The 10,479-nt window shown below is 47.5% G+C and overlaps 1 long non-coding RNA gene across 1 annotated transcript in view; it reads right to left on the bottom strand.

Annotated features, from left to right (window-relative positions):
- Window positions 1-3,935: 3,935 nt before the first annotated feature.
- Window positions 3,936-10,479, bottom strand: part of LOC110740483 — a 37,094-nt gene continuing 30,550 nt past the window's right edge. The window contains exons 2-3 of the long non-coding RNA XR_004179126.1: window positions 9,163-9,237; window positions 3,936-4,129 (exon numbers count right to left, since the gene is read on the bottom strand). This is a non-coding gene — a long non-coding RNA (uncharacterized LOC110740483). The remainder of the gene's footprint in view (window positions 4,130-9,162; window positions 9,238-10,479) is intronic.

The raw sequence follows: 10,479 nt of genomic DNA, 5'->3' as shown, positions 1-10,479 counted from the left end.
GAGCCAGAGACCCACGAGAGCCGAGAGAGTGGTTCCTGTCAAAGGCTGGCAGGCTCACAACCCAGAAAGAGCCACTGTTTCAGTTTCGGTCTCCAGGCAGGAGAAAGCTGGTGACAGTGGGAGGAATTTGCTCTTATTTGGGAAAGGGCCGGCATTTTTGCTCCATTCAAGTTTCAGGTCACTGGATGAAGCCCACCCACATTAGGGAAGGTAGCCGGCTCCACACGGTCTATTCAAATGTTAGACTCATCCAGAAACACTCTCACAGAAACATCCAGAATGCTTAACCAAATACCTGGGTATCCTGTGGCCCAGTCAAGTTGACACATAACATTAACCATCACACTCGCTGCGTGCAGAGCGTCGGCCTGGGTGGAGGAGGGACGGGATGGGGGTACTGGATCCATAGCCGTGAGACCCTGAGGGCAGAGGCTCAACAGCCTCATCTGACGCCGGCCCCGGCATCCAGCCCAGAGCCGGACACCCGCAGCCTCTCAGTAAATACTTCTTACATGAAACTCTCAAAGATTTAAAAGAATATGCTCCAAAACAGTAACAGTACTTAGGTATTGGAATTATAAGCAACTTATATAAGCAATATATAAGCAATTTATTCTACTTTTGGCTTATATGTATCTCTTGACTTTTTACAAGGAGTATATGTCACTCGTCTAGTTTGAAATGTGATTTGTAAAAAATTTTTCAAGTAAGGAAAACCTCATGTAAATTGTCAATCTACGGTCTGAAGACTTGGGAGCTGGGGCCACACTGGAGAGGAATTTGTGAAAATAGCAGCTGGGAACCTGCCCTGCCCTGCCCCTCAGGACCACTTGCACCAGGAACCCACAGGGACTGCCTCCTCCTGAACCTCAGAGCTGCACCCACCCCTTCTCTTCTCTGGATCTCAGTTCTCTCCTGCTGAACTGATGGAGCAGAGGTCCTGCCTGGATGCTCCGCCTTCATCTTTCAGGCAGTTCCCATGCCTGGGGCTCTCCAGTGGCCCTTCTGCTGCCCTACAGGAGCACTGTCAGTTTCCTTTGGGGTGGGGGTTTCTCAGGACGTCGCTATGAATCTAAGTAACATACCCCCGCCCACTCCCCAGCCCAAACAGGGGCTGTAGAGGGGCCTCAGCCCCCAGCACTGTCCCTGGCGGGTGGCGGGCACTTGGCAACTCTGTTGAACAGTGGGCAACTGAGAGGGAACTGACATGTCTCCCGGTCTCACCGTCATTTTCACACCAATCCCATGTCATTGCATCGCAGCTCTGGGAGTTGACATTAACATCTCCACTATCTAGACAAGGAGGCCAAAGCCACCAAGGTTAAAAAAACTTGCTCAAGCTCAGAATGCTTATAAGATCAAGGCCAAGACTCAGCCCCAAGTCCATATGACTCCAGGCAGAGCTGGGTGGGGTGAATTTCATGAACCACTTTTATGTTCCAATGCCATGCTCTTGCTTGCTTCAGAGGGGCGGGCCTGTATTCCTTCTAGGGAGAAAGTAGGAAAACACCGAGGGAGAGAGGAAGACACCAGTCATTCCTATTTTCTCAACAGATTGTAACTAAAACATTTCGTTCTTGATTAACTGGGTCTTCACAACCCCTGAAAAACAACAGAAGTGTTTTTGGCACACCCCAAAACCAACTTTTAAAAGTTGGTGGAAGGTATGTTGTCAGGCAAAAGGAAGTTGCAAAAAAGAATGATACAGTGTGATACTTCATGGTAAAACTAACCATTTCTAGAATACCTAGGGCTTGATGGTCCCTATGAAGAACTTCCTGGAAAGCATGTTATAAACTTTCAATGGCGATTAATTTGTGGGGACTAAGGAGGCAGGATGTTTTTGCTTTCTAAATGATACATTCTGTTGTCCCTGAATTTTGTATGATAAGCCCCAAAAAAGCAATCAATCAACAAATGAATAAAGTCACAGCCTGGTGGAGGCCCTGCTTGGAAAATATCCTCTTGTCTGCCTTCCTGCTGTTATAAGCCCAACCAAATCTGAGCTCAGGCAGAAGCTTCTTCATGGCCCACAGCGGACATCCCTGGCTGCCCACCCTCCATCCTCTTCTCCATCCCCCAGCCTGTCAGGGCCTCAAATTTCCCATGTGTGTGTATTTCCCAGACAAATATAGAACATCCAGTTAAATTTGAATTTAAATAAACAATTAATTTAAATATATTTAGACTGATAGCTATCTTTACATATAGCTGAACTGACGGAGCAGAGGTCCTGCCTGGGTGCCCGGCAGTTCATTCTCAGTACACATACATGTAAATATTTTAATATTTTTCTTGTTTTTTTTTTTAATTTCTTGTTTTGTTTTTTTTGAGACGGAGTCTCGCTCTGTCACCCAGGTTGGAGTGCGATCTCTGCTCACTGCAGCCTCTGCCTCCCGGGTTCAAGCAATTCTCCTGCCTCAGCCTCCCAAGTAGCTGGGATTACAGGCACCCGCCACCACACCTGGCTAATTTTTTGTATTTTTAGTAGAAATGGGGTTTCACCATGTTGGCCAGGCTGATCTCGAACTCCTGACCTCAGGTGATCTGCCCACCTCGACCTCCCAAAGTGCTGGGATTACAGGCGTGAGCCACCATGCCCGGTCCTATTTTTCATTTATATTCAGGAAATACTGAAAACTCTCATGCTAAAAACGCTCTTCATTATTTATCTAAAATCTGAAGTTTAACCGGGGACCCTGCCCTTGTATTTGCTAAACCTGGCCACCCTAGTTGAGTGAGGCCCAAGCATTCTTCAGGGATGCCCTGACCAACCCAGCCACGCAGCCTACCTGTCCCAGACACAGGCACGGCTTCCAGAGTGGGCCCATGCCCTTGTCAGCAGGCCTCAGTTCTAGGACCTTGATTTGAGCTCTCTGGGGAGTGAAGTTTCTCTTTTATACCGATTTGAGATCTGGAAGCAGACAGCTGACAAGGGGCATTTGCTGACATCTTGGGGCCAAGAGAGGAGGCGATCAGAGGACGAAATCAACACAATGGAAACGGAATGGAGAGGTGGTGGGGAGCTTTCTGGCCAGATGGCTAGGGCTGCTAAATCCAGCCTTCTCTGAAATCACATACGCTTTTCACTTTCCAGTTACAGCAGGCTCCAACCCCCTTCATGATTAAAGCCAGTTCGAGCTGAGTTTTGTGTCGCAACCAAGCTGGCCAACCTACCTCGTGCATGGAGCAGTGAATCCCAGGCTTCCTAGTGAAGACACATCCCAGGCATACAACCATTGAGTGCCCAGGTGTGCAGCAGGCTTCTTCAGCAACAAGGCATCTACTCCAGAGGCCTCTGCAATTTGAGCTTTCTTGTTTGGGCTTGACTGACCTTGGAGGTCTGCACTTGGGAACACATATGGCCACATTCAACCCAGGAGCCCTGCCAAGATATGGTCTTTGCTATCTCTGCGGCGATTTATCTTCTCGAGGGATTTCCTCACCTGAACATGGTTCAGGGCGTAAACTCCAGGGCAGACAGCCTGAGAAACACATTGTGGAGCCTGATGAAACATCAGAAGCGGGGAGCAAGAGGAAGCATGCCTTACTGGTTCAGACACACAGAGCCAGGAGGCTGCTGGCCAGGGAAGGCATTCTCATTTCTGGAATTATCTGGGAGGTGAACAATGAAACAGAAATTAGGAGGAACTCAACTCACGCAAATGAAAAGCGGACCAGAGAGGAGCCCCCGCCCTGAACTGAAACTGCCATAAATCCAACCAGCGCTGCAGCTCCACATGGGCCATGAGTCCAACCAGCGCTGCAGCTCCACGTGGGCCATGAATCTAACCAGCGCTGCAGCTCGACCTGGCTGTTCTTGCGTTTTCTTTCTTTTCTGGTTCCATGTCTTGGCAGGATCCCTGACAAGATCGAGGGGAGCTAGATTCGGTGCAAGATGAGAATCAGTCTCCTGCCTGGAGAGGCCATGCACATTCTTTTGCATGCAAAAGATGTTTATTTCCAGGGTTGGAAGAAGCAGTGGCCACCTGAGTGGAGCTTGATTTTCTGAAGCAGAGGTCTAGAACAGGGTCATCTGTCTTTTCCACAGCATGCTGGGGCACGCTCCTCTTTCAGAAGGGGCCGCCGAACCAACCGATGAAGAACATCCACGTTTTCTTATATTCTCCTATTTTAAAAATATAAATGCATTGCACACTTGTCAAATAACCAAAATACGTCAAATAGCCAAAAATAAATGTCAAATAACCAAAAACTGCACAAACAGTGGATATAGCCCATCCCGCTACCAGTCTCGCACACCCCTATTCATGCCTGTTTTCTGCTCCTACAAACAGACCTGCAGACCTCACAAAGTGTAATTATACGGTAAGCACTACTGAAAACTTGCTGCTTTCCACCAAAACCCACAGTGGCATCTCTCCAGATCTATTCGTGTGGCTCCAACTTGTGACTGTTCATAGCAGCAAATATTCCTCAATACAGACGGACCAACATGTTCCTTATCAATCACACTTACGTTGTTTCTCGTTTTGTTTTTTGACCACAGACAACCCTGCAATCGACATCTGTGTATGCAGGTGTGAGTCTACATATTTTACAGCTGTACTTGGCTCAGGTCTAACCATCAGACGGAGGCTGGCCTTCAACATCTGGGAGGCAGAACCAGCAAGCATTAAGAGAATCCTGGTCCTCAACAGAGGAACTTGGATTAAGTGCCACACTTTGATCCTTTTAAGATGGATTTGTACGAGTGGGATTGCTGGGTTAATGTAATGGATGTGCACTTTTAATATGAATTCCCAGGAAAAAAAATATATGTATATATACATCAAATGAGGATACAAAAATCTTACACTGATCTCTGCATGAAAGAACTTTGGGCTGAGTTGGCTGAATGCCTCAGCATGTGTCAGGTGCCTTGGGCTGGGTACACGAATCAGGAAGAAACTTTCTTTGCAAAGACAGATGGCATATTCAACATACAGAAAACAGGAAAGCCTTTGAAGTAGAGTCCCACCTAGTAGCCGCCCACATGCCACCAACCAGGGGGAGCCCCAGGGACTGAGGAGGCCTTCAGACACCCTGTGTGACTCAACTGTGCCAGCCCAGGAAGTACACTGAGGACAATGCTGAGTTTGTCATAGTTAAAGCTGCTTATGGTCTTTTGATCCTTTCCGATAAAAGGCTAAAAACTCCGGTACACAGTCATGTGTCACTTAACAATGGGGATATGTTCTGAGAAATGCATCGTTAGGTGATTTTGTTATGCGAACATCATAGGATGTACTTACCCAAACCTAGATGCTGTATATATTTTTCTATATATATGGTCATGTGCTGCTAAACAATGTTTTGGTTAACAATGGACCGCATATATGGTGGTGGTCCCATCAGATTACAGTGAAGCTGAAAAATTCCTGTTCTAGAGATGATTCCTGAGAAATTGACTTTTGAAGAGTTGTTGAAACTAGAACAAGAATGCACAGCTGAAGAAGAGGCAAAAGAAAGAAGGAAAAGAAGAGCCAGATGCAGTGGCTTATGCCTGCAATCCCAACACTTTGGGAGGCCAAGTTAGGAGGACTGCTTGAGCGCAGGAGTCGAGACCAAACTGGACAGCATAGTGAGACCTTGTCTCTACAAAATAAAACAAAATAAAAATTACCTGGGCATGGTGGAAACTATATCCCTGAGTACTCGGGAGGCTAAGGTGGGAGTGAGCCCGGGAGGTCAAGGTTGCAGTGAGCCATGATTGCACCACTGTACTCCAGCCTGGACAACAGAATAAAACACTGTTTCAAAAAAAAGAGAAAGAAAAAGAAGAGGATCCCCAAGAAAATTCACAGTGAAGGGTTTAGCAGCAGCTTTCACAGTCTTCAAAAGTTCCTTACAAAGTCTGAAAACATAGACCCCAGCATCAAAAAGTTTTCAGTAATAGAGAGGAATATTCATGACACATCACCCGCTTATGAGTAGATCTATGATGAAAAAAAGAGATAAACTAAGAAAACCATCATGGACTTATTTCTGAAAAGAGTGTCACCTCCCAAGAAGAGGCTCAGGCAGGTCCTTCAGCAGGTATCCAGAAGAAGGCATTGTTTTCAGAGCAGATGACAGCTCCATGGGTGTTACTGCCCCAGAAAACCTTCCAGTGGGACAGATGTGGAGGTGGAATACAGTGCTGTTGACAATCCTGACCCTATGTAAGGCCTAACCTAGTGTTTCTGTGCCTCATTTTCAACAAAAAAGTTAACAGTAAGTAAGTAAATTTTAAAATAGGAAAAAGCTTATGGAACAAGGGTATAAAGAAAGAAAATATTTGTTACAGCTTTATAATGTGTGTTTCAAGCTAAGTGTTATTAAAACGGTGTCAAAAAGTTTATAAAAATTCAAAAGTTTTAACGTAAAAAAGTTACAGTAAACTAAGGTTAATTTATTATTGAAGAAACAAGAATATTAGAAGTAAATTTAGGCCAGGCACTGGTGGCTCACACTTGTAATCCCAGCACTTTGGGAGGCCAAGGTGAGTGTATCATCTAAAGTCAGGAGTTCAAGACCAGCCTAGCCAACACAGCAAAACCCCATCTCTACTAGGAATACAAAAATTAGCTGGGCATGGTGGCACCCACCTGTAATCCTAGATATTCAGGAGGCTGAGACAGGAGAATCACTTGAACCCGGGAGGCGGAGGTTGCAGTGAGCCAAGATTGCACCACTACACTTCAGCCTGGGCAAAAAGAGTGAAAATCTGTCTCAAAAAAAAAGAAAAAAAAAGTAAATTTAGTGTAGCCTAAGTGTATGACGTTCATCAAGTCTAGAGCAGTGTACAGTCATGTCCTGGGCCTTTGCATTCACTCACCTCAGCCTCACTCACTGACTCACCCAGAGCAACTTCCAGTCCTGCAAGCTCTGTTCATGGGAGGTGCACTATACAGGTGGACCATATCTTATCTTTTATATCTCTATTTTTTTCTGTACCTTATCTATATGGAGGTATGCCTAGATACACAAGTACTCACCGTTGTGTTATAATGACTTAGAGTATTCAGTCCAGTCACATACTGTACAGGTTTGTAGCCTACGAACCACAGGCTACACAAAATAGCCTAGGTGTATAGTAGGCTGTGCCATCTGGGGCTGTGTCAGTAACTCTACGATGTTGCCACAAGGTTCGAATCACCTAAGGACACATTTCTCAGAACAGATCCCTGTCATTAAACAACATGTAACCATTTTTTTGTTTTTTTTTTTTTCATTTGGAAAACCAAATGCCCAAGCACCATTACGAATATCAATCATTTCCCTTACTTGATCTGCAATGCCAGTAGCAAGTGCCATATACTAGGTTTCTCTATCTGCTCTGCTATAATCCTACAGAACCACCATCACATGCAGCTGTCATCAACTGAAATGTCCTTACACAGTGCAGGACTGACTGGATGTAAGAGTGTACAGTAAACCCAAGAAAGGTAGGAAGCACTATTCTAAACCAGCCCTCTATGATAGAAATACAATGCTAGCCATATTTTAAATTATCTAGTAATCGCCTTAAAAAACAAAATAAGAACTATGAAACAGGTGAAATTAATTTTAATAATATATGTAATTTAACCCAACATATTCAAAATATTATTTCAACATGTAAGCAAATTATCAACATTTTCATTTCTTTTTTTATATTAAGTCTTCAACATCTATTGTGTATTTTACACTGGCCGTACAGCTCCATTCCGACCCAGCTGTATTTCAGACCCATTACAGCTCCATTCAGACCCAACTGTAGCCAGATGTGATGAGCGGCTGCCAGGCAGGAAAGTGCGGGTTTAGAAGATTTCAGGGGCGGGGACGACCACATCCCCCCTTTCAGGGCATACAGACTGAGCAACTCTGCAGCATGCATGAGCCACACAGGCTCTGGGCACAAGAAGAAAAAGATGCCATCCCTGCCTCCCAGATGTTGATTGTGTAGTGGGAAGATGGGCAAGTGACCCACCCAGCACCCACTTAAAAATTTCCATAGTGGGATGAAAGTTCTGCGCCATCCCAAAGTGTCAGTTATTGGAGAGGCTTTTTCCTACAGGGAATAAAAATTAGCCTCACGGTACTTTTCAGCCATTGAAACTGGTTCTGCCTGTTGGAGGCCACAGGGAATAAACCTACTCCTCCCTCCCCATGAATATTCCCTCGTATTCATTCAGCATTCATTTGCTCACCCAATTTTAACTGAGCACCTCCAATGTGCCAAGCTCTGCCCAAGGTGCCGGGGATACTACAGCCATGAACAAGAGACCCAGTCCCTGCCCCAGGGAGCTCCCAGGTGAATGGGGCAAATATGCAAATCAACATGCAAATAAAGAGGGCTGGGAGCCTTAAGGAGGGGCACCTAACGTGATCTTGGGGTCTGGAGGCTTGCCAGAGCAAATGCTTGAGGTAAGACTAGGGAGAGAACTTTGGGTAGGGGGGAGACCTGTCGTGTTGGAAAGTGGTGGCAGAAGGGTGGGACCAGGTATAGGGGACAGCAGGTGCTAAGACCCCAGGATGAAAGACGGCCTCTGGAGGACCTGTGAGTTCTTCCAGATGACAACTGTGGAACTACAGAAGGAAGAGAGTCAGGATGAGGTGGAGGGTGTTGACAGATCTCAAGGTGGGGGCCACGTGTAGCCTGCTAAGGAATCTGGATGTTCTCGATTGTACCCCAAGAGCACTGAGGAATGCTTGCAGTGAGCGCCAAACCCTTCTAGAGCCTACCCCCAGGCTTCTCCTTCTCCAACCCCATTCTCTCCTTTGCCCTGCAAATACCAAGGTGTCTGGACCCCTGGGCTTCTGGTGCTTTGGTTGGCACAGAGCAGCCTCCCAGCCCCAGGCTCCTCAACCAGGATCTGGGGGAGACACTGGGCTGTGCAGATCACACAGAAGGAGGCCCCCACATGCTCCAGCAGCTCCTTCTCAGGCTCCTCCTTCCACCCCTGCCCCCTGCAATCCATCCCTACAGACCCACTCCCTCCCACACTGGGGATCTTCTTAACAGCAACTGGCTGTTCCCTTCCCCTGACCCTCCCCTTTCCCCTTCCCCTTCCCCTTCCCATCACCCTTGGAGTAAATTCCAAGTCCCCTTTTCCTCCAGCCTTCTGAGACGTTTCCTACACCAACGTCTCTGAAGGCACTGTTCCCTCAGCCTAAGATGCTCTTCCCGACCCCTACCTTTGCAGGCTGGTCCTGGAGAGCCTTCTGACATCACTGAGCTGGCAGCTCCTTGGGAGGACTTTCCCGGCCACCCTAAACAAAGGAAGCCTTGGTGGGACGGATTGTAATGTGTCATTACTCTGTATTTGTTTGTCTGTTCCTACACACACATACACATGAACACACATGTCCATGTACACACACACGCACATGCACACGCTCAACAGGCCATGAGTCTCTTGCCCACGCTTGCAGCCCCAGCATCCGGACCAACGCCTCGCACAGGAGAGGCATCTAGCAGATGTATGCTGAATGCATAAATACTCAAACCTCTCAGAGCCAAGTGTTCTTCATCTGTAAAACAGGAATCACAGGATCTCCCTCCCTCCTCAGGGTTTTCCAGAGAACTAACTGGGATACTTTATATGAAGCTTCTGGAGTCACACGTGGACTATAGCCACGGTCAGGTGACCACCAGCCTCTGACTCTAGCATGACACTTGAGAGCAGATATTCTGGATCCAAACTGCCTGGAATCACATCCTATTTACTCCTAGTTCCTGGTTCCTGGTGATCCTGGGCACGCTGCTCACCTGATGGCCTCAGGCATGCTGCTCACCTGGTGGCCTCAAGCTGCAAACTGCAGCTTCTTTATCTCTACAAAGGGCCTCATAGCACCAGCCTCCCAGACCTCCCATAGGATGCAGACAGTGAATCCAAGCAAAGTGCTCCACGTGGGACTGGGGGAGGGCAGGGCTGCAGAAATGGTGGCTGCCCTGATGAAGCCTCCGTCTACATAGTCTACATAGTTCAGCAGCAATTCCCTGAAAAGTAGAGCTGGACGCGAAGCTACATAATTCATCCAGGAGTGCAGCCCAAGGGAAAGCCAGCCTGAGGGGTGAGGGGACGTGAAGCAAGGAAGGAGGGAGAGTACACCAGGGGCACATGTGCCAGCTGGCCACAGCTGGTCAAGGAAACCCAGCTGGTTGCTCAGTGAGACAGGATGTCCTGTGACACGCTGTGCAGAGCCACTGCATCCTGGACTGGCCTGCCTAGCAAGGAGACGGAGTGACCTGTCTGCTGGTTTCTTCTTGTCTCCTGTCTCGCTTTGCTTGATGTTCTGCCTGGAGGATGTTGCCTTCTCTCCCCACACTCTCAGGGTGTGCTGTGCTGCCCCTTGGGATGGCCCCGGGATGGCCACCAGAGCATCTAAGGGTCCCCTCCCGGTAAACTCGTGCACCACAGCAGCCGTGATCACACACGAGGGAGTGATGTGGGCTGTGCGGAAGCCCTACCCTCATCTGAATGGAGGCTGAGGTATGGGGCTGAGAAGACA

This window comes from Papio anubis, chromosome 16, assembly GCF_008728515.1.
Source record: "Papio anubis isolate 15944 chromosome 16, Panubis1.0, whole genome shotgun sequence".
In the NCBI taxonomy this organism is placed as follows: domain Eukaryota; kingdom Metazoa; phylum Chordata; class Mammalia; order Primates; family Cercopithecidae; genus Papio; species Papio anubis.
The sequence above is the reverse complement of the archived record's forward strand: the minus strand, read 5'-3'. Positions and strand labels throughout refer to the sequence as shown.